The sequence below is a fragment of the Haematobia irritans genome, chromosome 5 (assembly GCF_050003625.1).
Source record: "Haematobia irritans isolate KBUSLIRL chromosome 5, ASM5000362v1, whole genome shotgun sequence".
Lineage (NCBI taxonomy): Eukaryota > Metazoa > Arthropoda > Insecta > Diptera > Muscidae > Haematobia > Haematobia irritans.
The window spans coordinates 15727161-15744092 of record NC_134401.1 but is presented as its reverse complement, the minus strand read 5'-3'; the positions used below and the strand labels follow the sequence as shown (position 1 = coordinate 15744092).

Here is a 16932-nt window from a genome sequence, read left to right as displayed (position 1 = left end):
GTAATAGGACTTTTTGCTAGGTATATCTGTAATTATTTTGAAAATTATGTAATTCTGTGACCTAGCATAGTCCTAATGCTTTAGCTGCCTCTGATTACGTGGCAGTTATGTCTACAATAAATAGATACAATATGGCATTAAGGGAATCTTTAGGTGTTTTGTTAGATACGCAAAGATACCATTCACTGAACTTGCACAGCCAATACATATTTCTTTAGTTTCAGTACCCAAAATTTCGTTATTGCTGTATAGCTTCCAGCCCAAACGAATTTCAAGGTATTTGGAACACTCATCAAAGAAAATTTATATGCATCCTATGTAGATGGAATTTCTGCTGAAGGGGTGCATATATATTCCATTGGTCCTCCGAAATTTTTGCAGAATGCGGAATTCTAAAATATCTACTTATGCCCCTTAATATCCCTACTTCAAAGTAAATCTAAAATCTTTCAGAAATAATTGCAAGTTATTTCATGTTAAAAATTGTCATTTCTTGGTTAGGAACACGATTGCCACAGTTGGTAGATTTCTATCAAAAATGGTAGATTCTTTACTGTTTGGGAGATTGGTAGAATTCTCGGTGTCTTGGTAGATCATGAAAAATATTTCTCTCCAACTAAGAGGTAATTTATATAATAGAAATTGTCTATGGAAATATAATTTGGAGAAATTTTTCTATGGAAATAAATTTTTGAGAAAATTTTCTACAAACAAAAAGCTTTGAGAAAAATTTCTATAGAAATAATATTTTAAGAAAATTTTCTATAGAAAAAAAACTTTGAGAAAAGTTTCTATAGATTTGAAATTTTGAAAAAATTTTCTATAAAAATAAAATTTTGAAAAAAATTTTCTATAGAAATAAAATTTTGTCAAAATTGTCTACAGAAATAAAATTTTGTCAAGATTTTCTATAGAAATTAAACTATGAGAAAATTTTCAAAAAAATAAATTTAGGAAAATTTTCTATATAAATAATATTTTGAGAAAATTTTCTAAAGAAATAAAATTTTGACAAAATTTGCTCTAGAGATAAAATTTCGAGAAAATTGTCTATGAAAATAAAATTTTAAGAAATTTTTCTATATAAGTTATATTTTTAGAACATTTTTTTATAGAAATAAAATTTTGAGAAAAATTTTCTATAGAAATAAATTTTGTCAAGAATTTTCTATAGAAATAAAATTTTGTCAAAATTTTCTATAGAAACAAAATTTTCTATAGAAATAAAACTATGGGAAAATTTTCCAAAAAAAAAAATAATTTAGGAAAATTTTCTATATAAATAATATTTTGAGAAAATTTTCTAAAGAAATAAAATTTTGACACAATTTGCTCTAGAGATAAAATTTTGAGAAAAATTTTCTATGGAAATAAAATTTTAAGAAAATTTTCTATAGAAATAATATTTTGAGAACATTTTTTATAGAAATAAAATTTTGAGAAAAATTTTCTATAGAAATAAAATTTTGTCAAGAATTTTCTATAGAAATAAAATTTTGTCAAGAATTTTCTATAGAAATAAAATTTTGTCAAAATTTTCTATAGAAATAAAGGTTTGAGAAAATTTTCTATAGAAACAAAACTATGAGAAAATTTTCTATACAAAATAAAATCTTGAGAAAATTTTCCACAAAAAATAAAATTTTGCGAAATTTTTTCCACAAAAAATAAAATTTGGGAAAATTTTCTATATAAATAATATTTTGAAAACATTTTCTAAAGAAATAAAATTTTGACAAAATTTGCTCTAGAAATAAAATTTCGAGAAAATTGTCTATGGAAATATAATTTTAAGAAAATTTTCTATAGAAATAATATTTTGAGAAAATTTTTTATAGAAATAAAATTTTGAGAAAATTTTCGATAGAAATAACATTTAGAGAAAATTTTCTATAGAAAAAAAACTTTGGAAAATTTTCTATTGATTTAAAATTTCAAGAAAAATTTCTATAGAATAAAATTTTGAGAAAATTTTCTATAGCAATAAAATTTTAAGAAATTTTTCTATATATACAAATTTTAAGAAAAAATTGTCTATAGAAATTAAATTTTGAGAACTTTTTCTATAGAAATAAAACTATGAGAAAATTTTCTATAAAAATAATATTTTACGAAAATTTTCTATAGAAATTAAATTTTGAGAAAAATTTCTATAGAAATAAAGTTTTGAGAAATTTTTCTATAAAAATAAAATGTTCTATTGCAGTAACATTTTAAGAAAATTTTCTATAGAAATAAAATTTTGACAAAACTTGCTCTAGAGATAGAATTTCGAGAAAATTTTCTATAGAAATACAATTTTGAGAACATTTTCTATAGAAAAAAAAAACTTTGGAAAATTGTCTATAGATTTAAAATTTCTATAGAAATAAAATTTTGAGAAAATTTTTTATAGCAATTTAAAAATATTAAGAAATTTTTCTATATATAAAAATTTTAAGAAAAGTTGGCTATAGAAATTAAATTTTGAGAACGTTTCTATAGAAATAACATTTTGAGAAATTTTTCTATAAAAATAATATTTTGCGAAAATTTTCTATAGAAATAAAATTTTGAGAAAAGTTTCTATAGAAATAAAGTTTTGAGAAAATTTTCTATAAAAATAAAATTTTCTTAGCTGATGGCCTTAGCAGCCAATGCTACTTTTCCCTTTTCTTTTTTATCATACATTTACTGTATGATTAAAATAAACAATAAATAAATAAATAAATAATAAAATTTTCTATTGCAATAAAATTTTAAGAAAATTTTCTATAGAAATAAAATTTTGACAAATCTTGTTCTAGAGATACAATATCGAGAAAATTTTCTATGGAAATAAAATTTTAAGAAAATTTTCTGTAGAAATAAAATTTTGACAAAATTTTCTATAGAAAAAAAAAATTGAGAAAATTTTCTATAGATATAAAATTTTGACAAAATTTTCTACATAAATAATATTTTGAGAAAATTTTCTATAGAAATAAAATTTTGAGAATTTTTTTTCTAGAAATAAAATTTTGTATAGAAATAAAATTTAAAAAAAAAATTTCTATAGAAATAAAAAATTGTGTTTGGAAATTTTGCGGTAAAATTTTATCCAAACTTTGTACACAGAAAAAAATTTCCGTAGTTAAACTAACGCTAAATTTAACTTATTTTTAATTGAAAAAAATTATTTGCTTGTAGTTAAATTTTATTATTTTTATCGAAATTTTCCACAGATTAATGAAATCTTACTTTTTTTAAGTATGTCTCAAAAATTTTATGAGCTAAACGTGAGTATAAAGTTCAATGACCGTACACATAAGTTCAATATGAACTAAGGCAAAAGAAGATTTTCGTACGATTCCCAAAAATAGTAAGAATGTATGGTTAAAATGGCCATGATTTGGAGCCAATGATTTTCTTCTTTACTTTTAGTTAATTTTTTATTCTATAAAATGATGTAATTTCGTGAACTGCAGTTAAAAAGTACAACAGGACATTAAGATTTCCTGGTTTTAACAACGCTTTGTGGAAATCTCAAAATGTGGAGTAAACTTTAGTTCAATTTTCGTGCGAGGTACTTCATTCTTCCTATAAAACAGTTCACTTTTTTTTCGGTGTGGATTATTTTTGGCTCGAGATAGTCAAACATCTAATTCCGATGAGTTAAATTATCAACGTGGCAATAAATGGTCGTCCTACAAGAATGACGGGCCACAAAGTATTATATTATCAAAATTGTCAATAATATTAAGAAAATCAATTATATTAGTTATTTACTACTAAAATATATATTCATAAAAAGTTTGTTCATGAACTTACCACTTGAAGATAGATATTTTGTGACAGTGAAGAGAAAAGTTCTAGATGATTTAAAGATGAAATTGAAATCGTAGAATAATAAAATCAAATTTATTTTCATTTGCGTAGTTTTTGTTGATGTTGGTTTTTGTTTTCTTTAGTTTATTATTTGCAATAAACTTATTAAGATATTTTTAATGGATTTACTCTCCAACTTTGTCATATATTTTCAATTAAACTAGACAAAGAATTTCGTTTTTCATTTTACGACAAGATTTTTATGCTTAATTTCATTTGAAGTGCTTGTTATTTTATTGCCAGATTTAGATTAACATGGTACTTTTTTTTTTGGAATAGCCAAATTTTTGCAATTTTATTTTTATTTATATTTTGTATAGAAATGTGTTGTGATTTGTTTATATAACACTAGAAAAATTTTCCCATTACAAAATGTAGGAAAACCTTTTGAAATTGTAAACACCTCAATTGCTTTGCCAGAAATTGTTGTTTGTGTAAATATTTGCCATTGAATTCAATTTGGTTATTGTGGTAAATATCTAGAGAGAGTGAGAGGGGGAGGGGAGATGGATGCAATGAATGATTTTTCTCTAGTAAATATCCGGAAAATTGAAATGTTTATTATAACACATACAATTTCAATTGGTCATAGTATATATGTATGTATGTATAGAGAGGTCTTTGACAGAATTGTGTATTGTTGTTAAGGCTACACTTCTTATGTTAAATTGAAAAGAAATTTCAATTTATTTATTTATATAAATTTTGTGATTTGTATTTTTTTGTTTTGTTTCTTTGATTTGTTTGGTTTCTTTTTAAACAAAAATTTATTTTTTCAATTTAAATGTATTTTATATTTTTCCTAGCTTATGAATATCGCGTACATCATTAATGAATTGAATGTAATTGTTATTGTGTTTATTTTATGTTAAATTTTATTTGTTAAAGTCATGCAAAGTATTTTCAATAGGTTTTAATGATATTGACTCTCTCTCTCTGTATTGGGATATACCAGGTTTGCTTGTTTATATTTCCTCTTTTTTATTCGCTCTATATACCGGGATGATAGTAATTACCATACAGAGGTTTACTCAATCGCGCGCGTTTTGTGAGTATTGTGTTTCTGTTCGTTGGCCCTAGAGTTGGTGTTGTTGTTTGTTTGTTTGATGATACTGTTAAATGATTGCTACAATAGCAAAGCAAATGTAATTGCACACGCACACACACATATACACTATCTCTCAGTCTACCACACTACTCTAGAACACCACAAAAGCCCACGATAATGAATAAGTCGTTCGTTCTCTTTGTGTGTTCTCAATTCGATAGGACAACGACAACAACAACAACAACATCAATAGTCATCCATGTGTTTTAAGCTGTAATAGTGGTTTGTGTTTATTTGTTGTTGGTTATTTTGTTCGCTTACTGGCTTGTTTGCTTGTTATTCGTTCAGCCTTGCTGTATATACTCTGGTTCGTTCGTTTGCTCGTTCATTTGTTTATTTATTTATTTATTTTGCTCGTAATTGATAACTTTTGTAACGGATTTTAATTTGAATTTGCCTCGTTGTGTTTTTTTTTTTGTTTTTTTGCTTTTTGAATTATTGGCTTTTTTCCACTTGATGTGGAATTAATGCTATTATTTTACTGTTGTTTTTTTGTTATTTTTTTTTAAATTTGTTATTATTTTTGTAGCTTTTGTTGTTAAACGTATACTATTTTATTTTATCCATACACTTTCATTTGGTTGATTTAAAATAATGAGATTTTTTTTTATTCTATACCGCCCCTTTTACAATGTCACTGTTTATTTGTAGTTTTGGCATAAGTGTTTATTTGCATTTAAATCATTTATTTAATTAAGCTGATTTCCTTATTGTAACTGCATAGATGTGTGTTGGTATATGTATGTATAGGTATTTGTTTATAGAGTTGTATTTTAAATCTCCTCTGATTGTGGGTGTTTAATACAAAGCCTTTAAAGAGAAAAGAAATATAATTTATTAAACGATTTTTTCATGTATTTATTGAGACTCAATATAATTTTTAACATTTTTTCGCCAGAAACCCCTAAAGTGTTTGTTTGTTTTTTTTTAAATTTAAAATAAATAAAAATCTAAGAATTAAGTATTTGAATTAAATTAATTACATATTATTTTTAAATTCGAATTGCTGAGAATTTTCATGAACATATTTTAGTAAGAAATTTTCAAACAAGCGTCGCCAAAATGTACACACAAAAAAATATCAATTAATTTTTTTGTCAATACAATAAAAATTATGTTTAAAATTGAGCTAACAACGTAATACAATTACGATTTTAGTAATATTTTGTCACATTAGCAAACAATTTTGTTATATCAACAAAAATTTAATTTAACTTAAACATTTTCTTTAACAACAATTGCTTGTAAGTTCAAAAATTATAATATTATTTTATGTGTGTAGTGAAAATGTTCTTTTTGGATCCGGAAGTGGTGCAAAATTGGCGCACAAGCGATGAATTTAACATTGGCTTGTCAATAGGACGGATGTCCACCATTTTAACATACGTTGCACAGTTGTTGCCTCTTCTTCTAAGGTGTGATACGAATTCATTTTTTTTCTGGGATGTGAATTAAAATATTTTGTGATTTTGCCAAATAAATATTCTTTTTTATTTTTATACCCTGCGCCACACTGTGGAACAGGGTATTATAACTTAGTGCATATGTTTGTAACACCCAGAAGGAGACGAGATAGACACATGGTGTCTTTGGCAATAATGCTCAGGGTGGGTCCCTGAGTCGATATAACCATGTCCGTCTGTCCGTCCGTCCGTCTGTCTGTGAACACATTTTTGTGATCAAAGTCTAGGTCGCAATTTAAATCCAATCGCTTTCAAATTTGGCACATGTTCCTAATTTGGGTCGGAATAGAAACCTATTGATTTTGGAAGAAATCGCTTCAGATTTAGATATAGCTCCCATATATATCTTTCGCCCGATATGCACTAATATGGACCCAGCAGCCAGAGTTTTATACCGATTTGCTTGAAATTTTGTACAAACATAACACTTAGTCGTGTAGACAAGTGTGCAAAATTTGATTGAAATCGGTTCAGATTTAGATATAGCTCCCATATATATCATTCGCCCGATATGGACTAATATGGTCCTAAAAACCAGAGTTTTGGCCCAATTTGGTTGAAATTTTGCACAGGAAGTAGATTTAGAATTGTAGCTATGCGTGCCAAATTTGGTTGAAATCGATTCAGATTTAGATATAGCTCCCATATATATCTTTCGCCCGATATGAACTAATATGGTCGTAGAAGCCAGAGTTTTGGCCCAATTTGTTTGAAATTTTGCACTAGGAGTACAATTAGTAGTGCAGTTAAGTGTGCAAAATTTGATTGAAATCGGTTCAGATTTAGATATAGTTCCCATATATAGCTTTCGCCCGATTTACACTCATATGACCACAGAGGCCAATTTTTTGCTCCGATTTAGTTGAAATTTTGCACAGGGAGTAGAATTAACATTGTAGCTATTCGTGCCAAATTTGGTTGAAATCGGTTCAGATTTAAATATATCTCCCATATATAGCTTTCGCCCGATTTACACTCGTGTGACCACAGAGGCCAATTTGTAACTCCGATTTAGTTAAAATTTTGCACAGGGATTAGAATTAGCATTGTTGCTATGCGTGCCAAATTTGGTTGAAATCGGTTCTGATTTAGATATAGCTCCCATATATATGTTTTTCTGATTTCAACAAAAATGGCCAAAATACCAACATTTTCCTTGTAAAATCGCCACTGCTGAGTCGAAAAGTTGTAAAAATGACTCTAATTTTCCTAAACTTCTAATACATATATATCGAGCGATAAATCATAAATAAACTTTTGCGAAGTTTCCTTAAAATTGCTTCAGATTTAAATGTTTCCCATATTTATACCCTGCTCCACACTGTGGAACAGGGTATTATAAGTTAGTGCATATGTTTGCAACACCCAGAAGGAGACGAGGTAGACACATGGTGTCTTTGGCAAAAATGCTCAGGGTGGGTTCCTGAGTCGATATAGCGATGTCCGTCTGTCCGTCTGTCCGTCTGTCCGTCTGTCCGTGAACACATTTTTGTAATCAAAGTCTAGGTCGCAGTTTTAGCCCAATCGACTTCAAATTTGGTACAAGTATGTGTTTTGGCTCAGAATAGATACCTATTGATTTTGGAAGGAATCGGTTCAGATTTAGATATAGCTCCCATATATATATTTCGCCCGATATGCACTTATATGGCCCCAGAAGCCAGAGTTTTACCCTAATTTGCTTAAAATTTTGCACAAGAAGAACAATTAGTATTATAGTCAAGTGTGCCAAATTTTATTGAAATCGGTTCAGATTTAGATATAGCTCCCATATATATCTTTCGCCCGATATGCACTAATATGGACCCAGCAGCCAGAGTTTTATACCGATTTGCTTGAAATTTTGTATTAGCATAACACTTAGTTGTATAGTCAAGTGTGCAAAATTTGATTGAAATCGGTTCAGATTTAGATATAGCTCCCATATATATCTTTCGCCCGATATGGACTTATATGGCCCCAGAAGCCAGATTTTTGGCCGAATTTGGTTGAAATTTTGCACTAGGGGTACAATTAGTAGTATAGTCAAGTGTGTAAAATTTGATTGAAATCGGTTCAGATTTAGATATAGCTCCCATATATATCTTTCGCCCGATATGGACTAATATGGTCCTAAAAGCTAGAGTTTTGACCCAATTTGGTTGAAATTTTGCACAAGGAGTAGATTTAGCATTCTAGCTATGCGTGCCAAATTTGATTGAAATCGGTTAAGATTTAGATATAGCTCCCATATATATGTTTTTCTGATTTCGACAAAAATGGTCAAAATGCCAACATTTTCCTTGTAAAATCGCCACTGCTTAGTCGAAAAGTTGTAAAACTGACTCTAATTTTCCTAAACTTGTAATACATATATATCGAGCGATAAATCATAAATAAACTTTTGCGAAGTTTCTTTAAAATTGCTTAAGATTTAAATGTTTCCCATATTTTTTTACTAAAATTGTGTTCCACCCTAGTGCATTAGCCAACTTAAATTTTGAGTCTATAGATTTTGTAAAAGTCTATCAAATTCTGTCCAAATCAAGTGATATTTAAATGTATGTATTTGGGACGAACCTTTATATAGCACCCAACACATTTGACGGATGTGATATGGTATCGAAAATTTAGATCTACAGAGTGGTGGAGGGTATAATATAGTCGGCCCCGCCCCACTTTAGACTTTCCTTACTTGTTTTTTTTTAATTTTTTTTATGATTTTAATGCATTCCAACATTTGTTTCAACCATTTAACATCAAATATTTAAAAAAAATCACAATTTTTATATCCTCCACCATAGGATGGGGGGTATATTAACTTTACCCTTCCGCTTGTAACAAATCGAAATATTGCTCTAAGACCCCATAAAGTATATATATATATATATTCCGGGTCGTGGAGAAATTCTGAGTCGAGCTAAGCATGTCCGTCCGTCTGTTGAAATAACGCTAACTTCCGAACGAAACAAGCTATCGACTTGAAACTTGGCACAAGTAGGTGTTATTGATGTAAGTCGGATGGTATCGGTTCACTTTTACGTATTTACCCCATATAAACCGGAACCCCCGATTTGGCTTGCGGTGTGTGTAAGAGAAGAAAATTTCATCCGAACCGGCTGAAATTTGGCACATGGTGTAAGTATATGGTCTCTAACAACCATTCAAAAATTGGTCCACATCGGTCATATTTATATATAGCTCTCATATAAACCGATCCCCAGATTTGGCTTGCGGAGCCTCAAAGAGAAACAAATATCATCCGATCCGGCTGAAATTTGGTACATGGTGTTAGTACATGGTCTCTAACAACCATGCAAAAATTGGTCCACATCGGTTCACAATTATATATAGCCCCCATATAAACCGATCCACAGATTTGGCTTGCGGAGCCTCTAAGAGAAGCATATTTCATCCGATACGGTTGATGGTACATGGTGTTAGTATATGGTATCTAACAACTGTGCAAAAATTGACCTACATCGGTCCATAATTATATATAGCCCCCATATAAACCAATCCCCAGATTTGATCTCCGGAGCCCCTTGGAAGAGCAAAATTCATCCGATTGGGTTGAAATTTGGTACGTGATGTTAGTATATGGTCTCTAACAACCATGCAGGAATTGGTCCATATCGGTCTATAATTATATATAGCCCCCATATAAACCGATCCCCAGATTTGACCTCCGGAGCCCCTTGGAAGAGCAAAATTCATCCGATACTGTTGAAATTGGGTACATGGTGTTAGTATATGGTCTCTAACAAACATGCAAAAATTGGTCCATATCGGTCTATAATTATATATAGCCCCCATATAAACCGATTCTCAGATTTGGCTTGTGGAGCCTCTAAGAGAAGTAAAATTCATCCAATCCGGTTAAAATTTGGTACGTGGTTTTAGTATATGGTCAACAACCATGCAAAAATTGATCCATATCGGTCCATAATTATATATAGCCCCCATATAAACCGATGCCCAGATTTGAACTCAAGAGCCTCGTGGAAGAGCAAAATTTGAAACTGGGATTTCACCCAGATTCTAGGAGGTCATGATAACCATTGCACCACGGTGGCTCTTAAATATAGCCACACCCAGAGAAGGAATAGGACGATAAAAACATGTTACAAAAAAGTCGTTTGCTCTAAGATGTTAATTTTATTCAAATTTGGCATACAAATTTCCTCTGTTTTACCTCTTAAACCCTTTTCGCATTTAATAGGTATCGCTTTTTGTTGCTAAAATCGTTTCTTTCAGGTTAAAATAATACAATAAATAAATGGTCATTTACCTTCAAAAAGACAACTTTAACAAGGAAAGAAATTTCTTCTAAACTTTCCTATCACAAAAACGAACTTTTTTTGCGTAGCCAATATAAATATAGTGTAATAAGTAAAAGATTTAATGTCTTTAAAATACAAATATCATTTTTGGAAGATGTATTTCTCTGATACAAAGATTTTTCACTTGCTCACAATTTGATGGGGTATCTTGATATAACAAATCATTCCATGGAAGCCGAGTTAGCCTTTATTAAAAAATTCGTCGTTTTTTTAAGACGCTATTTACTTGAGAAATTACATAAATTATACTTGAAGTCGAGTTATAAATTGGAATTTTATTACGTTTTATTTTTATTTTATACGTTGAAAAAACTTGCAAAAATTCCTACATTAAGACTTGTATACCAGTATCAATGTATCTTTAGTATAATTCTTCACATCTTTGGTTCGGAATTAATACCAACATAATTAAAGTAAGTTCAAAATCCTTGGAACTGGGAAAGCATTTGTTCAATGTATACCTATGCAATAAAGTAGGTTTAGGCTATCATAATATAGGCTTACTAACTGTAGCATTATTTTGTATAAATGATTTCCCTGAAATATTCTCACTATTCCCATTGTATTCCTAATATTTTAAAATTTGTTCATCTTTGTATTGACTATAACGAAATGCTTCATAGTATTCCTCAGATGTGCGCAAATATAACCATATGGAATCGTTATGTATATAAAATATCAACATTGATATTTTTCATAAATATGGAATTGCTATTACAGCTATTTTTTTTTCAATATGCGCTTAGATTTTTTCTTTAATATGTATAAAACTTCTAAAATTAAAAAAAAATCACTAATTCAAAGGGGTTTATATTACTTAAATTGGTCCACTCGACTTAGAGGCTTTCTCACTTCGTTTCTTAAAACCAATCACAGTTCAACATAACACATGCTAAGAACTTAACATCTGTGATTGATTAAAAAATTCTCTAAAAAAACGCCCAATGGTATGCAACACTTTCTGCTGTCTTAAAGAAATCTTATTAAAAATTCTTATAATTGTAAACAAATTTTGAATGTGAACTACAATACTCAGAGCACTAAAATAATTAATCCAACTGGTTTCTGTGATTGATAACAAAAATTCCCAAACACCAGTTGTAATTATTTGTTCGCCCAATGGTATGCAACACTTTCTTATGACTTATAGAAACTATATGAGGATTTTTTACAATGGTTATCTAACATGGACCACTGCTCACCGTTTTCGACACACCTGTTAATGGTCCTCAAATACCTCTAGAATTCCAATTTCAGACAAATTGAGTTAAAACTACTAATTCTAGAAGCACAAGGTGTAAAATCGGGAGATCAGTCTATACAGAGGCTATACCAAAACATGGACCGTTACGGACCATTTTCGACACACCTCTTTATGGTCCTAAGATACCTCTAGACTTCCGATTTCTGGCAAATTGGATAAAAACTACGGATTCTAGAAGCCCAAGAAGTAAAGTCGGGAGATTGGCCTATATGGGGGCTATTTCAAACCATGGAGCGATAGTCACCATTTGCGACACATCTATTTTTCATTTTAAAATACATCTAGATTTTCAATTTCAAGCAAATCGGATGGAAAATATAGTTTCTAGACGACCAAGAAATCAAATCGGTTGATCGGTCTATATGGGGGCTATACCAAAACATGAATCGATACACTCCAATTTCGGTACACCTATTTATGGTCCTAAAATACTTTCAGCTTTCAAATTTCAGGCAAATGGGATAGTAAATACAGTTTGTAGAAGCCCAAGAAATAAAATCGGGAGATCGGTCTATATGGGGGCTATACCAAAACATGGACCGATACGGACCATTTTCGACACACCTCTTTATGGTCCTAAAATACCTCCAGATTTTCAATTTCAGGCACATCGGATAGAAAATACAGTTTCTAGATGCCCAAGAAGCAACATCGGGAGATAGGTCTATAGGGGTCTATACCAAAACATGGACCGATGCGGACCATTTTCGAGACACCTCTTTATGGTCTCAAAATAACTCTAGATTTCCAATTTCCGGCAAATTGGATAAAAAAGCCCAAGACCGCAATTCGGGAAATCGGTTTATATGGGGACTATATCAAAACTTGGACCGATATAGCCCATCGTCGAACTTGACCTGCCTGCAAACAGAAACTATATGAGGATTTTTTACAATGGTTATCTAATTTGGAATGACAACTCCACTTCTCAGAATACGAAAATAATTAAACCAAAATATTTCTGTAATAGCTAATATGATTCTCAAAAACAAGTTCTAATTATTTATACGCCCATTTGTATGCAACACTTTCCTAGGTCTTAAAGTAATCATATTAGGAATTCTTACAAATGTAAAATTTTTAATTTAAATTCTAATTCTCAAAGTACTCAAATATTTAATGCAATTGATTTCTGTAATTGATAACAAAATACTCAAAAAACTTTTGTAATAACTTTAAACACCTATTGGTATGCTACACTTTTTATGTTCTTCAGTAATCATATTGAAAATTCTTATTATTCTTCTAAATAAATTTTGAATGTCAACTCCAATTCTCAGAATACGAAAATAATTAATCCAATTGATTTCTGTAATAGCTAATATGATTCTCAAAAACAAGTTCTAATTATTTATACGCCCAATGTTAGGCAACACTTTTTTATATCTTAAAGAAATCATATTAGGAAATCTTACAATTGAAAATAAATTTTTAATTTAAATTCTAATTCTCAAAGTACTAAAATATTTAATCCAATTGATTTCTGTAATTGATAACATGATTCCCAAAAAAACGTTTGTAATAATTTTAAACTCCCGTTGATATGCTACACTTTTTATGTTGTTCCGTAATCATATTGAAAATTCTTATTAATCTTCTAAATAAATTTTGAATGTTAACTCCAATTCTCAGAATAAGAAAATAATTAATCCAAAATATTTCTGTAGTAGCTAATATGATTCTCAAAAACAAGTTCTAATTAATTATACGCCCATTTGCATGCAACACTTTCCTAGGTCTTAAAGTAATCATATTAGGAATTCTTAAAAATGTAAATTAATTTTTAATTTAAATTCTAATTCTCAAAGTACTCAAATATTTAATCCTATTGATTTCTGTAATTGATAACATGCTTCTCAAAAAACGTTTGTAATAATTTTAAACGTCCATTGGTATGCTACACTTTCTTATGTTCTTCAGAAATCATATTGAGAATTTTTAAAATTTTATATTAAATTTGAAAGTCCTCCAACTCCAATTCTTAGAATACGAAAATAATTAATCCACTTGATTTCTGTAATTGCCAATATGATTCTCAAAAAGAAGTTCTAATTATTTATACGCCCAATGTTAGGCAACACTTTTTTATGTCTTAAAGAAATCATATTAGGAATTCTTACAAATGTTAATTAATTTTTAATGTAAATTCTCATTCTAAAATATTTAATCCATTTGGTTGCTGTAATTGATACCATGATTTTCAAAAACCATTTGTAATTATTTATATGCCCAATATTAGGCAGCACTTTCCTAGGTCTTAAAGTAATCGAATTAAGAATTCTTACAATTTTAAATTAATTTCGAATGTCAACTCCAATTCTCAGAATGCGAAAATAATTAATCCAATAATCCAATTGATTTCTGTGTAATTCTCTAAACACATTTGTAGTTATTTGTACGCCCATTGGTATGCAACACTTTCTTAGGTCTTAAAGAAATCATATGGAGAGTTCTTATGTTGTTAAATTAATTTTGAATTCTCCAAATAATAAAATAGCCAATCCAATTTAAGTGATACACTCTAAAAGTTCACAATTCCTAGCTGTAGCAGTCTATGGGATCTATGAAACTATAACATATTTGTCACTTCTCTATTTCAAAGACTTTGTTTCTTTTGGGTTTGTTAGAGAATATATTTCATTTGTCTAGAAGTGTTAAATTATAGCGTTTTTCTTTTACACATTTCTAGAGTTCACATATGATTCGTTGTGTTTAGTTCTTTGAATTTCATTTTTTATATTTTTTATTATTCTCTAAAAGGAGATTTTGCCAATCTTGGTATATTGCTATCTTTCACTTTTGTTATGCTTCCTGTAGTTTCATCTGTTATTTCGTTTTTCATAAGCTATTAGGGAAAGAACCCTTATTTTTAATGGTAGCCAGAAATAAAACAGAAATTTATTTGTTTTATTAACACTAAATGCCCTTAAAGCATGCTTCAATATTTTTGCTTTAACTTCTCACTCTATTGGCCCGATAGGGAAACAAAGTTCAAGCAGCAGCCGTAACACTCTCAATTCTCACGCACAACATCGACACACACACACACAGCCTAGCATACATATTCAGACACACACTCATCTACCCATACTAGTGGTGTGCTGTGAGACAAACAACTCTCAACATTTGGTTAAAGCAAAAGTCATCCTCCAAAGAATTTTGCCAAAGCCAAAGATAAAGCAACTGACAGACAAAAATTTCATAGGAGAGCCAGATCCCAGACATTGAATCAACGAGAAAAAGAAATGTTTAAGGTTTCTGGCGAAAAATACGCATAGAATAAGCGACAATTACTTTTATTTGGCTTCTTTCGTTTTGTGTAAATAAACGCCCAACGGATATTGGGGAATTACTTCCGTTTCCGTAGTATTTCTTTGCCTTCGTTGTGCACTGTATAAATTTTCTTTTATTAAAACTTTTGTTTACAAAATTTCTTGTAATTTGTGAGGATATTTTATTCCTTTTTTTGTTGGTGTTTAAACTCTCCTTATTGATTTATCCTTTAAAACGCACTTGCCGATAAACCGTTTTGTTTTGGTTATATTGCCAATTTCTTTTGCACACTTTTTCTTTTTATTATTTTTCTCGATTGGGTGCTTATTTTTGCATTTACACGCCTCGTTTTTTATAGCAAAGAGCTCGCGTCAAACGTAAACACATTGTCCGTACGAATCGACCGTTTTCAACGACAACCGCTTGTAAACTGTTCGATTGTCATCAATAGAGTTAAACAAGACTCCAAATAGCTGGATGGCTGCATGGCTGGTTGGCTAACTGGTTATTTGTTGGTTCTTTGCAATGAGAAACACCATGCTGCTACGCAATACAAACACTCGCTACTCGTTGTTGCTCGATTTTGCTGACTTTTTGCCAAAAGAGTCACATAGACAGTCAGTCATTCCGTTTTAGTTAGACAGACATTCGTACCCACAGCCACAAAACACTTCGCACATCATCAGGGCAAGAAGAGACAAAGAGAGAGAGCGAGTGAGAATACAAGTCGTGTTGTATGGTAAAATAAACAAGGTTGATTCTTTATGTCCTCTGTCCTGTTTGCCTCATTCGGAGCTGATAACAAGCATCCCTTACGCATTCGACTGAAAGGCTTTTATCACTCTCGCCAAATGATTAGATAAATCATTCCCAGTCTCATTCTCTTTTTGACACCCTCTCGTTCTCTTCTCTCTGGTGTAGTGCAAAGTAATTATACGAGTGTTTTCACACTCTCTTGATACAGCGCCTGTGTCATTTATCCTTACTCCAATTCGTTACTTATTCGTTATAACTGTTATACTACGTTATTTATGTGTGTGTGTGTGTGTGTGTGTGTGTGTTTGTCTGATTTCTCATTTGGGAGTGTTGTTGTTTTGATTTTACTTTTGACATCGTTGCCAATTATGTTGACCTTTACTCTCTGATTCTCACAGCAGCATGCCTTATTAAAAATTCGCTTCTCTCTATGGCTCTCTAAATCACAGTAAGGGTGTTTTTCTCTTGTATGCTGAGTATGTTGTGTCTTTGTTGTGAAATTCTTAACCGGCTTAATGACTTTTGCCTCTTTACGCTAATGTTGTGCCTTTACAGAATTCAACTTGGAAAACATTTACATTACATATTCCAATGAAGTGAACAGTATGTTAACAGCAAGTCTGTAATTTTCACATGTTATTCATTCAACATAAACAGTTTACAGTACAGTACATTATTTTTGAATGGATGTAAAGGAATTCTATTAGAAAACCAACAGAAATGTAAATTGAGCCATATATGTATGTAATTTGAAGATTTTGGATTAGTTCTAAAGGGATAACTGAGTGAAATCAAAATATATAAAAATAAAAATAATTTTAAAGTTAATTTTCCATATACCTAAATAATTCAAATTGTTTAAAACAATAGCAGCTAAAAAACATCAGTAAAACAAGTAAG

At 29.9% G+C, this 16932-nt stretch overlaps 1 protein-coding gene across 1 annotated transcript in view; it reads right to left on the bottom strand.

Annotated features, from left to right (window-relative positions):
* tei (irregular chiasm C-roughest protein teiresias) overlaps positions 1-15683 on the bottom strand; it is a 470430-nt gene extending 454747 nt beyond the window's left edge. Inside the window, exons 1-2 of the mRNA XM_075311309.1 lie at positions 15298-15683; positions 3790-5764 (exon numbers count right to left, since the gene is read on the bottom strand). The gene's annotated coding sequence lies outside the window, so the exon portion shown is untranslated. The remainder of the gene's footprint in view (positions 1-3789; positions 5765-15297) is intronic.
* Between the last annotated feature and the right edge of the window lie 1249 nt (positions 15684-16932).